Consider the following 11,326-nt stretch of genomic DNA (forward strand, 5'->3'; position numbering starts at 1 on the left):
TTTAAGTTAGGACATAAAGTTCACACTAAGGGCTTAGTAACTACTAGTTATTTTGTAACCAAGTCGGTGCTTAATTCGGTTGCACCACCTGTTCTTAAGGCAAGACATAGCTAGAAGGTCGTAAGCTCTTCCTAAAGTAATGCGTAGTCGCATAATATGAGGTTTATCTGTATTTATCCAATAAACAGCCTACAAATTTGTACACAAAAGTGTTAAAAAGCCATGAATTTCAATCTGATCTTGTTACAGTTGATGTGCAAACCTTGTTTATATCCCCATTAAAATACGATACATAATAAAAGTAGATTTGATAAATAGTATATTTGCCCTGTCTAAATATTCATTTTAATATCATATATATATATATATTTGAATGTGTTGAAACTCGACACCGGGCGACGCATCCTGAAAACTGCACCGTTTTATCGGTTTCATGCTGAAGAGTTCTGAGTTTTGAAGACTTAAAAGTTCGTTTATTTTCTCTCTCGTAAAAGTAAACATCACACTGTATGTCGAAAGGATTGAAGACTGTCACGCAAAACATGAGCTCATTGATGTCATTAAGTGAGTCATGCTTTTTTATTCCATCCGTTACTCCTGGTCGGAGGCTTCCGTATATATTTAGGTTTAGGTTACGTCCTACCTAAGTTTAATGGTGCGTAAATTGTGACTTAGTGCTTATTTACGCCACAACTAAGCTAAGTTGTAAAGTACGTATGGCTGGTGCAACCGGCCCCTGAGTGCTAAAATGTCTAACACCTGTTTCTGATTGCAGTAAACACTGGAGAGAGCGATTAAAAAGGGACCATGCCAGAGACAAGGTGAGAGAGAGAGCTACCAGCCAGAAAGAGACTGTGTTGAACTGTGACCTAATGAGTGTGATGCTGAAAATCTATTTTTAGTTTAATTAAAGTCATACCTTTGAGCTGAATTCCCAAGTTTCCTGTGTCCTCCTTCCCCACCCAACCTTGAACTGTTACACTGGTGCCGAAACCCGGGAGAATTGGAGGAAATACGCCGGCATGGAGTCCTTGTCTCTGGCGTGGTCCCTTTTTATCGCTCTCCCCAGTGTTTACTGTAATCAGAAACAGGAGTTAGACATTATAGTGCTCAGGTGTGTGTACCCTTACCACTTTCTATCTCTCCGGACCAACGCTTGACCATGCCCCCACCGCCACAAGTACAGATATGGGTCAGGAGCTTCAGTTAATGTTCACATCAATCAACAGAATGGGGAAAAAATGTGATCTCAGTGATTTAGATCGTGACATGATTGTTGGTGCCAGACGGGCTGGTTTGAGTATTTCTGTAACTGCTGATCTCCTTGGATTTTCACACGCAACAGTCTCTAGGGTGTACATCCTGGGGATCTAACACCGCCAGGCTGTGACTTTTTAAACTCCCCACGGACTTCAGGGCGAGGAGGTGGTGTTGCCACTGTTTTTAGAAATTCTTTTAAATGCAGAACACTACCTATGGACATGTATTCCAGTTTTGAGGTCCAACTGTTAAAGATTGAAATCTTGGGTCCTGCTTTTTTTGCAATTTTCAGAATTTCTCTCTGGACTGGTGTCTCGTGGTGATAGACTCCTGATTCTTGGGGATTTTAATATTAATGTATGCTGTCCATCAAACCCTCTGGTAAATGAATTTATCTCCCTCACTTAGTCTTTACATTTTGTATGACATGTCATTGGTCCTACTCACAATATGGGTCATACATACATTAGATATTGTGTTATCTTATGGTCTTTCTTTATCCAACTTAGAGGTCTTAGATATTGGCATTTCTGATCATTATTCAATCATGTTTGAGTCTGTATCTACTTGTCCTCTGCCTACTTTTTCTTAGCCCTACGTCACTTCCAGTCCATTCACCCGTCTACTGCCAGTCTTTTTTCAGAAATGTATCTAACTCATTTCACAAATGATGTCTTAGCTGGACTCGACACTGAATCATTGGTTGAAGCTTTCTTGACCCTATTAAAAGCCTAGCTGCCACGTTTTGAACTAGCTGTAGGCGGGATAATGCAGTTTGGGGCAGACCAATTCCTGGACACACTACAATAAAAACCAGCCCATCTGGCACCAACAATCATACCACGGTCTAAATCACTGAGATTGCATTTTTTCCCCATTCTGATGGTTGATGTGAACATTAACTGAAGCTCCTGACCCATATCTGCATGATTTTATACATTACACTGCCGCCACATGATTGGCTGAGTAGAAAATCGCATGAATAAATGGATGTACAGGTGTACCTAATAAAGTGGCCGGTGAGTATATGTACCTACAACAATATCTACAAGCCTCTCTGCATTGATTAAATGAAGTTTTGTGAGAAAAAGTGAGAGTGTGTTTGGGGGATAATCACTTTGTTCTTTAGTGGTCCTTTGTGTGACTGTGAGAACAGTTCTTGAGAGTATGTTTGTTTGAAGCTCTAATGGCAGGAGTCAGCAGTCACATTGTGCTGGTTTAGGCACAGTTATATGCATTACTGCTGTAGTCAGAGGTCCGTATTTGAATGCTTTTCACAGATCTGTGTGTAATGCACTACAGATCTCAAGCACATTTGCAATTCAACTCAGAAGAAACACAGAAACAAATCGGGCAGGATTAATTTCTTAAACAATCATCTTTAAATGTGAGAAACATTAAGTATGATTTCAGCATAACTGAAAGTGACTCCTAATGTCTCCCTGCCTTTCTCTACAATCTGTTCCTCTCTGCTCTGGTTGTATTAACTGTGTTACCTGATTTTAAAAGATTAGTTTGCATTGAGGGCTTAGTGTAAGCTAAGACACACTGCTTTCTCTCTGTCTCTCTGCAGGTAGGCAGGTTCTTAATAATAGCATTGCAAACACCACAGAAAAAAATTGTAATGATTATTATTTATTTATCTTATTTGCATCATTAAGACTTCTGTAGTATGCTTTGCCAAATAAAATAAAAAAATCAGAAGATCTGAGACACTTAAAAGTAAGACCACAAAACGAGGAAACAATGAGTGGAAGACAAGCAAATGAGGAGAACTGAAGAGGTATTTTTCTGCACTGGAGAATAATTCCCTGAGGCACTTCAACAAAAAAACAATGAAATTAGGGACTCTTGTGTTGTTGCCGCTGTTGCTATTTCTGGGGCCCATGCAAGTGCTGTTCACTCAAGTGCCTGTAACTGCACTTACTGAAAGAATAGCTGTGGAGGAAGATCATGGTAGTGGTAAGAAAAGTATTTGTTCATTACACCAATAAACTAAGAGTATTAGTTATTTGTTTTGAATGGTTCTTCGCCTACTGACGCTGAACCAATGATAAACAATTTGTTTTACTTTGAAATGTCTGGCTGATAAAAGATGTGTACATTTGAACAATGAAGACTGCACTGTATGCCTTAGGTCTATTAGAGGTGGAACAGGAAGATAAGCTGGCAGACACGTACTGGTCTGGAACAGCCCCCCTTTGTTTTGGAGGGTGTAAGGGCAGACACAGGGAGCTGAAGAGGGACAGATGTGGAGACTCTGTGTGCTGCTGGGTGGGATACAAATCCCTCTGTAGAGGTACACCTGATTATCATCATAAGTGTTTATTATTCTAAAGGCCTTCTCTGTGCTATGACATTGTGCTACAAACATTTTGTCAGCTTTAAAATGATCATAACAGACTTGGGGGTGTTTCCAGAAATCCACTGATCAAATATTTCTGATATACACTCACTGACCACTTTATTAGGTACACCTGTATACCTACATATTCATGCAATTATCTAATCAACCAATCGTGTGGCAGCAGTGCAATGCATAAAATCATGTAGATGCAGGCCAGGAGCTTCAGTTAATGTTCACATCAGCCATCAGAATGGGGCAAAAAATGTTATGCACAACACATCGAACCTTGAGGCGGATGGGCTACAACAGCAGAAGACCACGTTGGGTTCCACTTCTATCAGCCAAGAACAGAAAGCTGAGGCTGCAGTGGGCCAGACCAGGCTATGTTTTCCCAATCTTCAAAGGGGTAATGAAATGGAGAATCAGATTTTCCTTGATATTTAGACATATAAGAGGTAACTACTATAAAAACATACTGTAAATTTCAGAACTCAAAACTTCCTCTCCAGTCTAAAAAGAGCATTTATAGTTGCCACCCTGCTGAAACATCTCATTTTGAAATCTCTGTGTTAATAACATCACGACACATTGCTCATTTGTATTTACACATCCCACAACATGTGTCATCGCACCCTTGGCCCCGCCCACTGGTTTGCAGTTCAAGTCCAGATGGCACGCCTTGTGTGACACCAAAGGGGAACCATCTGGACTATTTTTAATTATTTTGTATATAAGCATACTCTTTGACCGCTGCCATGCATCTCGCCACTTTTAAAAGATCATGATCTTAAAAATCTTTTGATCTGAAGGCTTATGTTTAAATGTTTGAAGTTAGTTTTGTAGACAAAAATATAATTGTGCCACCATATTAATTTATTTCATTATAAATCTAAAATTTAATAAAAAAAAATGTTTTTGAAATTGATGACTTGGACCAAATAATAAAGAAAAGCAGCTAATAAGTGCCCAACATAGATGGGAACTCCTTCAATACTGTTTAAAAAGCATCCCAGGGTGATACCTCAAGAAGTTGGTTGAGAAAATGTCAAGGGTACATGTCTGCAAATTCTAGACAAAGGGTGACTATTTTGAAGATGCTAAAATATAACACAGTTTTGATTTATTTTGGATTTTGTTTAGTCACAACATAATTCCCAACATTTATGTTATTCCATAGTTTTGATGACTTTACTATTATTCTAAAATGTGAGAAAAAAAAAAAAAAAAAATTATAATAAAGAATGAGTGTTTCAAAACTTATGTGCATAATTTCATCTTTCTTTGGACTATAATGTGTTAGTTTGTGTGGCTCATGTCAGCATGGATTGCTTGTGAACGGACAAAATACAATTCAAGCATAATTGTTGTTGAAGAAAGGGGCAGTTAAAAACACTTCAAAAATGTAAGTAAACCATTTCAGTCATGAATATTTCAAATGTCATGACTGTTTGATACTGTGTTAACGGTTGTGCTTGAGATGAACAGTTTAATATATATTCAGATGCAATGTGTGTTATGTGTAGATCCTGCAATTTTGTTTTATAATGTCGGGGTTCATTTTCTTCTGATTGAGTTTGCTGAATTTGAGGGGCTGCATGATGTTAGCCAATCATAACAGTTTAACATTTAAGTTAAAGTTGTAAGGAGACGCTTATGCCAAATCTGAGCGTTTCAGACAGAGGGCCAAAAACAGGGTGGAAAATGATCATATATTACAAAATTTTGACTGTTTTGGTGCAAAAAAAACTTTTATAACATTATCTTTGGACCTCAGGGAAGATAATAAAATTTATATATATATATATATATATATATATATATATAAGCACTTCATGATCCCTTTAACTGTCCAGTTTTGTTGAGCCTGTGCCCACTGCAGCCTCAGCTTTCTCTTCTTGGCTGACAGAAGTGGAACCCAACGTGGTCTTCTGCTGTTGTAGCCCATCCGCCTCAAGGTTCGACGTGCTGTGCATTCTGAGATGCTATTCTGCTCGCTACAGTTGTACAGAGTGGTTATCTGAGTTACCGTAGCCTTTCTGTCAGCTCGAACCAGTCTGGCCATTCTCCGTTGACCTCTCTCATCAACAAGGTGCTTCTGTCCGCAGAACTACCACTCACTGGATGTTTTTGGCACCATTCTGAATAAACCCTAGAGACTGTTGTGCATGAGAATCCCAGGAGATCAGCAGTTACAGAAATACTCAAACCAGCCCATCTGGCACCAACAATCATGCCACAGTTTAAATCATTGAGATTACATTTTTTTCCCCATTCTGCAAGAGTTTATGCATTGCACTGCAGTCACACGATTGGTGATTAAATAATCACATGAATAAGTAAGTGTACAGGTGTTCCTAATAAAGTGCTCAGTGAGTGTATATGAATTGTGATTTGTGTCCACTGTTAAATCCTTACACTCCTCTGTTGTGTTTTTTGCCCTAGTGAATTGTGGAAAGCCTGATCTGGACTTTAATGGCATGGTGTCAGGGAATGATTGGTGGGTGGGTTCTGTGGTAAGGTATGACTGCAGGCCAGGGTTCGTGTTGGTGGGGGATCCTATTCGAACCTGCCAGTCCAATGGGAAATGGACCCCTAAACCGTCTTGCCTCGGTAAGTCCTGGTCTGGCTGAAAGTTACCAGTAAAATGTACACAAATTCTGAATACCCCATCTATCTTATATTTAGGAGTGATTTTAGACTAACCAGTTGTGTGTGTGTGTGTGTGTGTGTGTGTGTGTGTGTATATGTGTGTATATATATATATATATATATATCTCAGTTTCTTCATCTGTAACGTGTCAGGGAGCATGTGGAAATGCAAAATATCTTCTTATACTTCAAATTAATTTCCATTAAATTGTGTACATGTATTAAATGTATTGAAAAGGAGTAGCGTACACCACAGAGACAATAAAAATATCAAGTTTGCAAAGTTTTAGGTTTAACAAGCTGTCGAATGACCCACATGCAGTGTGGAGTGTCTAATGTAGAAAATCTACCTTACATACTGCTTCTGTGTGGTCTGTCATATTATTTTCTTCACTGTGCAAACAATAGATTTACATTTAATCGATTTAGTCACATTTTCAATCACCATTATGTCTCTACTTCTCACTGTCCTGTGTGTGCACATTAGGAGTTTGTCATCATGGCCGGACGGAGATCAATGAAAAAGACATTGACGGGACGTGTGCATCCACTGTCCAGATGCTAAGAGCTATGCGGTCCCTCTGAACCATGACTGCAGTCGCATTGAGAACTGCAGGACTAAAGAATCGGGCTGGAAGCGCTGGTTCAGACAATGTAACTACTGTGACTGTGACTGCTTCATTCCCTGTGGTAAGTTTTATAGAGTGAACTAGATTGCTGCTAGTTGAAACATTATAGTGGCAACTAATGCAGTAACACACTTTAGCTAAATCATTAAAATATTTACAAAACTGAACTTGTTTGTGTTTTTGCAGCTTCTGCAGGATAGACAAGAGTGAATATATTTTTATTTTTATTATTTTATATGAAGCCATTTGACCACAAGAGTCTACAAGAATCTTAATATGATTGTAGAGAATGTAGGTTGACATGCAACTTAAAGTTTTTCTTTTTAAACTGAAGATGAAGACATTTCATACTGATCTCATCAGATTCTAAATATCACTGGAATTGGAGGCTAGAGACCTGTGTGTTAATTACTAACTACAAAACCCTGGATACTGAATGTTGCTGTTTTTCTCACTGATCTGTGTTTAGTACCGAGCTGAACCCTTAATCTTGTTAACCTCCTAACATAAACCATGTGAGGAGGTAATTATGTGAGCATTGAATGTTCTTTATAAAAGTTAGTAAGGACTCAGGATTGTTGAAAGACCAGGGAAGCTTTTCAGTTCCATCAGCTCTTAGTTTTATTGTAGTATTACCCTATATAATTATTATTATAATTATAGGTCAATCTATTGGTGAACCTCAGAATAATAGTCTCATCTTTCTGGGGTTGGTAGCAGAACAGAAAACAGACATTTTCTTAGGTTGTCATATGTATAGACATTTCAGCATAATTAATCTGATTTTAAAATTGAGATTTTTGTGCAGTATTTTGTATTGTGTACTAGTGAAGAAAAAGTGACTTTCTTACTCCATAGCATTTACATACATATTCAGGGACTATGCAGAAAGTATGTATTATTTAATTATCTCCATACACCAAGAGACTCTTACCCACTTCCAGTCGGGTTATGGTGCCTGCTATCTCAGACAGAAGCTCCCAGTATGTCTGGTACTCATTGGACCCAGCCAACCCATTCACACTCTCCAGATATATGCAAAAGTCTTTGTGAATTGTATAGTTGAAACTATTGTACAGTATTACCAGAAATAAAGGTTGCAAATTACCACTAAAAACAGATGAGCAAATGTTAGGAGGCTGCTTTCCTAATATTTCATAATAGTCCTGAGCCTTGCACAATTGATTGATGAGACTGGCCTTCAGGTCTGCCTGCAGAAGCATAGTCTCATCAGAGAGTATGAAATAATAATCTTATATTATACAATAGGATTGATCCTGTGACAAACCATTTGACAAAATTAATGTGAAGTGAACGAAGCATTAAGAAATGTAATAAAAAAAATTGTGGAATACCTGAACTCATGGATTGGGAAATTAGCTAGGTTATTTAAGACTCCAAACAGCAACCCTTGCTCTACCATTTCGCTGGAGTAGGAGATCTGCGCATCAGTCAAAGCATTAATGACAGTAACCTTAACGGGCACTTTTTCTAGTTCGCTTGTTCAGAAGAGAGAAGAAAAGAGTGACATTTCTTCTCTGGGTGTTATTCAGTCAGAATACAGGCAATCAGGTTACTTTGTTCAAAAAATATAAAAATGCATTTGCTAATTTAGTTAGTTATTGTAGGGTACACCGAGTACAGATGTAGCGGAGTACAGTTGAAACACTATGAATATTTCGCTTCTAATGCAAACTTTCATTATCAGTATGCATATTTACATTACCATCCTCTCTCTGTGTGGAAAATGTAAAGAACATAGTGCACATTAATCAAACATGATTAGAGAACATCAGTTTTGGGGGTATTTATTTTTTTATTTATTTTTTTATTTTATTCATTGTGAATAAATCATTATTTCTGAAAGACCATCAAAGGAAACTTTGCTTGTTGTAATTACTGATTTATCTACCTTCAATTAGTGTATTTTGGGACATCCTAGGATGTAAGGTCACAGAGAAAATCAGGCAAGCATGCAAGGTGATCCACAGGTCACGTTGCATAAGAAGCATGGTTGCCAGTGCTCCTTCTAGAGATTTGTTAGCTTTTATTCAGTCAGAAAGCTTAGATAAGTAAGCAAAACAATTTATTATGGAGGGATGGATGGATGGAAATGTTAGTTAGTTTGTTATCCTCAACCTGATACGAGTCATTCTGTGACATGCACACACATGCAAACAAACCAAAATACTAATTTAAAATAATATGATTTCTAGCTGATGTGTTAGAAATTATACATATTCTAGCATAAGCAATACTTTAAAGCAATCACAGAGTATAAAATGTGTCAGTATATTTCACTTAAGTTAGGCATAATGCCTTATTTAGCACATTACAACTGTCCTGGTGTAGTGTTACCTGGTACCTGGTATAGGGACAGTTGTAACAAAAGTGCTCCTTGTCTTCAAACCCTGATTGTAGAAAATAGGAACAATGTATGCAGTTTTTTGACATGTTTTGTAAGTAGATAGATAAAGGTATCTCATGTGAAAAAATGGGATGTTTATTCTGCTCTATATTTGTGCAGTACAGCAAAAAGTGTTATAACTGTACTCAGTTTACCCTACTCTGCATAACATTGTTAAAATGATTTCTTAACTTTCTTAATATGTAACTTTTTTCTGGTAGCAAAGTGTATCAAGATTGAAAAAATAAATGTATTTTTATTAAACATTGCTGGAGCAATATAATTTGTGTTGATAGACATTTGGAGTAAAAGGCCTCCACATTTGGGGTAAAAGCATTTGTTTTATGGTGGCCTTTAGCCCCAGCAACAAGGGGGCTTTTAAACCCAAATACTATCCTTTCACTTACTGGACAGTTATTAAAAAACTTTTGATTTAATTACCTTGAACAAAACAAAACTGAAAATGACAAATAAGAATTGTATCTCAAAATGTAATAAATTCAGGGATTCTCATTAACAGTTACATAAATTTGCAAAACTTAAAAAGTTAATAAATATTAGATAAAATTACCTCAAAATCAACCTTTAGATATTGCACACTATGACCTTATGGATCAGGAAAATGTTGCAGTGTATAGTGACAAACAGGTGTTTAGGAAAGTACTGTGGAAGTTTTTGTTGCTATGTCGTTTTTTGGGAGAAAATCAAATTAAAAGTACCATTTACCCCTTATTAAGTACCTTATGTACCCCAATGTATCTTATTAAGCAGAAATCATGACTGTTCACTCAGTTTGATGGCAGCAAAGCCACAAAGCAAAATTGACAAATCATTCTCAGAGATGTGCAGTTGTCATCATGTAGACTATTGTACAAAATCCAATGAAATACTGAGTTTATTCATTCGCTTAAACTTTAATTTGAGTATATGACACAATATAGTATTGATAAACTTTATCTGAATTAGGATGTAGCTCTTTGTCAAATCTATTTTTTGGCCCAAGTGGTGAACCTCAGAATAATATGCTCATCATTCTGGGGTTGGTAGCAGCCAATTCCTACAAAAGATAAAAAAACAGAAATTTTTCTTAGATGATGTCATATGTACAGGCATTTAATGGCATAAATAATCAGGATTTAAAAGTGAGGTCTCTGTATTTTGTTCTAAATGCCTATATGCCTTTGAAACCTGTTTTGATTTTATTATTTTATGTTGTAAATGAAATAAAAACAAAATATTGTTGAATAAATAAAACAAATTTCTTGCTCCACAGCATTTACGGGAACTGTAGCCCTAGAAAGTATGTCCATTCACCAAGAGAGACTCTTACCAATCTCCAGTTGGGCTAATCTCCCTCCATTCTCAGACAGAAGCTTCCAGTGTGTCTGGTCCGCATCAGACTCACCCAACCCATTCACACTCTCCAGATGTATGCCAAAGTTATTGTTAATAGTATATGTGAATCTGTTGTTAACAGAAATCCAGGGAGCAAATTAGCACTACAAATAGATCAGCACCACAGTTGAGCAACAGTTCAAAGGTGGATTTTTGTAATAGTCCGGAGCCTTTCTCAGCTGACTGAAGAGACAGGTTGACTGTAAAAGTATTTCTGATATGAGACAAAGTGGAAAAATCCTGTAGGAACCTGCTAAAATCTTACACTTACAATATACAATTAAATTAATGTGCTCTTGACTCTCCTAGAGGTCAAAAGGTTAAAAGAGTTTACTTAAGAACAGTTTGTAAAAGAATGTTGTGGAATACTTGAAGCCGTTGTTTGTTGCCTGTAGGTCATTTAAGGCCCCAAAGAGCACCCCTCCTTCAATCACAGAGCTGGAGTAAGCAACCTGCTCACTAGTGAATTCATTAATAATGGTCAACCTAATGGGCAGCTGTTTGAGTTCACCTTTTCATGAGAGAGAAAGAAAAACAAGAGGTTGTTATTCACTTACAATACAAGCAGTTTGGTTTTTCTAGTTTAAATGTATTAAAATGTATAAATTTTGTTTGTAAATGTGTACTCTGTGCCATAAG

General features: G+C 37.2%; 1 long non-coding RNA gene across 2 annotated transcripts in view; it reads left to right on the top strand.

The window, feature by feature from the left end:
* The window catches only part of LOC127425175 (uncharacterized), a 14,315-nt gene extending 3,603 nt beyond the window's left edge, over window positions 1–10,712 (top strand). The window contains exons 1-4 of one of the 2 annotated variants that reach the window (XR_007894574.1): window positions 1–3,559; window positions 6,050–6,217; window positions 6,744–6,946; window positions 10,566–10,712. The exon at window positions 1–3,559 is cut by the window's left edge and continues 3,603 nt beyond it. This is a non-coding gene — a long non-coding RNA (uncharacterized LOC127425175). Of the gene's footprint in view, window positions 3,560–6,049; window positions 6,218–6,743; window positions 6,947–7,071; window positions 10,044–10,565 lie in introns of those variants that run through there. The other variant, XR_007894573.1, reaches the window with a different exon arrangement.
* The last annotated feature ends 614 nt before the right edge of the window (window positions 10,713–11,326 follow it).

The sequence above is a fragment of the Myxocyprinus asiaticus genome, chromosome 3, assembly GCF_019703515.2.
Source record: "Myxocyprinus asiaticus isolate MX2 ecotype Aquarium Trade chromosome 3, UBuf_Myxa_2, whole genome shotgun sequence".
In the NCBI taxonomy this organism is placed as follows: domain Eukaryota; kingdom Metazoa; phylum Chordata; class Actinopteri; order Cypriniformes; family Catostomidae; genus Myxocyprinus; species Myxocyprinus asiaticus.